We start from the raw sequence: 3940 nt of genomic DNA on the forward strand, positions 1-3940 counted from the left end.
TCCTAGGAAACCACTAATTTACTATTTCTCTGAATGAATTTTCCCACTCTGGACATTTTAAGTGATTGGTATCATAGGACATGAGGTCTTTTATGACTAGCTTCATATATATATATATATATATATATATATATATACATATATATATGTATATATATATATAAATGTTTATAATTTTTATATATTTCTTGATGAATTGAACCATTAGAAATACAATCAAAACTTTTTTATAAGTATTGCTTTATATGGCTTTCTCTTAAATGGTAGAAAATACAAGTTACAAAAATACTTCTATCCTGACTTATTATTTACCCATCAGTTATCTTTACCAATGTTATTTATTCTATTGTGTAGTTTTCAGTTACTGTTCAGTATCCTTTCACTTCAGCCTGAAGGATGCCCTTTAGTATTTCCCGTGGTGAAAGGCTCCTAGAAACAATATACCTCCGTTTTTTTTTTTAATAGTTCCGATTGATACAAAATTTTTACTTAATTCTTTTTCTTTGAGGCCTTTGAATGATGATGCTACTACATAGCCTCCGGTATGTCTGATGAGAGTCAGCTGGTAATATTGTTGAGGATGCCTGTATGAGTTATGTCTTGGAACACAAATTGTTCCAAAGTCTGACATAATTAAATTTGGGCTTTATGGTTTTGTTTTTTGGTTTTTGTTTTTGCCTCATCAACTCATGCTCCCTTGGCTGAGTGGTGGTGATTGCACAGACATCAGTGTGCTCTGCACCACTATGTCTGCCAACATGGCCACCACCACCACCCAAACACGCATCGCCAATGACTACATGTACTTTAAGGAGCTCAGCAATGTTGCTTTCTCTGTGGCTTGCAGGTATGTGAAGAATTCCTGCATGCAGGATGATACAGCAAAAATCATCAATACCAAGAAGTTACCTGCCTAAGAGCCCCAGAAACTAGAATGTGAAGTCAAACTATTGTGACTTTTGAAACATGCAAACATCAAGTGCCTTTATGACAGAAGAAGAGTTCACAACCTCATGTTTGACCACGTTACTGGAAAGTAGCTATTTGATGAGATTGTGGCCAGAGGGTAGTACAGTGAAACTGGTTCTGTATACATCAAACTCTGGAAAGTGTTAGCCACATCACCAGTATGACATTGTCCACCAAGACCTGAAGCCTGGCAACCCAATGTTGGCAAGCAAATGCAAAGATGCGAACACAAAGCTGGCCTGGTCATGGAAGTGTGGGAGAACAACAGGGTGGGCTTAATTTTTTTTTTAATTTTTTTTTAAGTTTATTTATTTTTGACAAAGACAGAGTGCATGCATGAGCTGGGGAGGGGCAGAGAGAGAGGGAGACACAGAATCCGAAGCAGGCTCCAGGCTCCAAGCTGTCAGCACAGAGCCCAATGCAGGGCTCGAACTCACAAACTGTGAGATCATGACCTGGGCTGAAGTCGGATGCTTAACCAACTGAGCTGCCCAGGTGCCCCAGGGTAGGCTTAATTTTGATGGTACCCCAGGTTAGGTGTCCCCTATGGCCTTGAGGAAAGATCCCTATGGAAAACCTGTGGTCATCTGGGCCTGTGGGATCTTCCGTATATATTCTGTTGGGATTGTCTCCTTTCTTGGATGAAGATCAGCATAAGCCATATCAGCAGATCAAGGCCAGAGCCTATGATTTCCCATCACAAGTGTAGGATACAGTGACTCCTAAAGCAAGAACTTGATCAAGCAGCGGCTGACCATAAACCCCACAAAATGCATCACGCCTCACCTGGCTCTCAAGTACCAATGGGTCTGTCACAGATTCCCCAGTGGCATCCATGATGCACCATCATGAGACTGTGGAGTGTTTGTGCAAGTTCAAAGTCCTGAGAAATCTGAGGGGTGACATGCTCACGACCGTGCTTTCCTCCAGGAATTTTTCAGCTGCCAAAAGTGTATTGAGCAAGAAGTCAGATGGTATTTGAAAGGAACAGAAACCACCATGGTGCACAGTTCACAGATGGCATCAAGAAGTCCACAGAGAGCTGCAACATCACCATGGAAGATGAAGACCTCAAAGTGCACAAACAGGAGACCATGAAGATCATCAAACAATAGACCGAGGTTGTTAACAATGGGGTCCTTGAAGACTAGAGGAAGATCTGTGATTTAAGCCTTACTTTTTTTGATCTCCAGGCCCAGGATAACCTCACAGAGGGGATGGATTTCTACAAGTCTTACTTTGAGAGGCTTCTACCCCAAAACAAGAAGCCCATTCGCAGCACCTTCTTGAACATACACATCTACATGATTCATGGATGCAGCTTACATCTCCTACATCTACCTCACCTGGTGCATTGAGAGAAGTGTCAGCCTCTCCCCAGCCAGGTGGAGACCCCAGTCCAGCAACGTTGAGATGGCAAATGGCTCAGAGTTCTCTATCACTGCTATGGTGAGCTCAGTCACAGAGGCATTAGGAGATCCCAGCCAGCCAGAGATCACTGAGCCTTTGTGGTCAGTGGTTCTGGAGGACATGAGCGACAGTGGCAGCCCTGTTCATTTGAGATTTAAAACAAGTTACAAAATGGCGGCAGCCAAGGCACACCCTTGCATGTGGCCCTCCCACCTGCCCTTTTATCTATGTCTGCTCTATTGAGACGGTTTTACATTTAAGAAATAAAAAATAGAAAAAAAGATTGTTAAAAAATGGAATTCATATGATAGTTCTAATTTTCAATATTTGAGGAACCTCCATAGTGTTTCCCACCGTGGCTGTGCCAGTTTGCATTCCCTCCAACAAAGCACAAGGTGGGAATCTTCACCAGCATTTGTTATCTTCTGTCTTCTGATAATAGCCATTCTGACCAATGTGCCGATATCTCGCTATGGTTTTGATGTGCATTTCCCTGATGTTGAGTGATATTAAGCTTTTTTCATGTGCCTGTTGGCCACCTGTATGTTTTCTTTGGAAAATGTCTCTTCAGATCTTCTGCCCCCATTTTTCATTTTTAAATCAGATTGTCTAGGTTGTTGCTGTTGTTGTTGTTGTTGTTGTCATTGAGCTGTATGAGTTCTTTATGTATTTTTAATATCAACCTCTTATCAGATATGATTTACAAGTATCTTCTCCCATTCAGATCAGTGTAGAGAATATAGTTGGTAATATTGTATTAATTTTGTATAGTGACAGATGATAAATACACTTGTGGTGGTAATTATTTTCTGATGTATACAAATGTCAAATCACTATGCTGTACACTTGAAACTAAATTGTGTGTCGTTGAACCTCAATTATAAAAGAGAGAGAGATAGAGAAAGAAACAGAACGGCCAGACCAAAAAAAAAAATTCAGTTTTTAAGGCCATTTTGGGGGGCTTGGTCTGGCTCCAAGAAAACTGTTCTCACCTATATTTTTGCCTGGTTCTGTTAAAATTCTAACTTGTTGAAGTTAATATTGTTGTTCTCATAGAGCTACCAGCTTCCTTTTAATTGCTTACTACCAAAATTTCCATGGTTTTCAACAGCGTCCTTATGCTTAAACTTCCCCATGCTTTGTTCCAAATACAGCCTGTTTCTTTGGGGAGAGCTCTTTGTTCTTACTGTCTTCCTCTCCTGCTGCGTAAATCTTGTGCACCACGGCTGTGGAGTTGAGTTAGAGGTAGAGAGGTGGCCAAATTCTCTCAGAATGAAGCCTTTGCTTTACAAACAGGGCTCAGGGCAAGGGCAGTAGCATGTGATCTTCTCAGCATGCCCCCAACTGGCATAAAACCTCTATCCTCTGGTAAAGTTAAAGAAAAATGTTAGGGCTCCTGTACCTGGAATAGAGCCTCTTCTTATGAGTTGAGGATAAATGGAAGAAGGAAGCCCCAGGTCTCTCATTGTCTATTATCTGGAATAGAGCTCTTGCAGCATAGAGCTGGGGAGAAAAAGAATTGCTGAAGTCTTACATCTCCTGGAGAGACTGTAGTCCTAGG

General features: G+C 41.2%; 1 pseudogene; it reads left to right on the forward strand.

The window, feature by feature from the left end:
• Positions 1 to 758: 758 nt before the first annotated feature.
• On the forward strand, positions 759 to 2327 carry LOC122211546 (annotated as a pseudogene).
• The last annotated feature ends 1613 nt before the right edge of the window (positions 2328 to 3940 follow it).

Source organism: Panthera leo, chromosome F3 (genome assembly GCF_018350215.1).
Source record: "Panthera leo isolate Ple1 chromosome F3, P.leo_Ple1_pat1.1, whole genome shotgun sequence".
In the NCBI taxonomy this organism is placed as follows: domain Eukaryota; kingdom Metazoa; phylum Chordata; class Mammalia; order Carnivora; family Felidae; genus Panthera; species Panthera leo.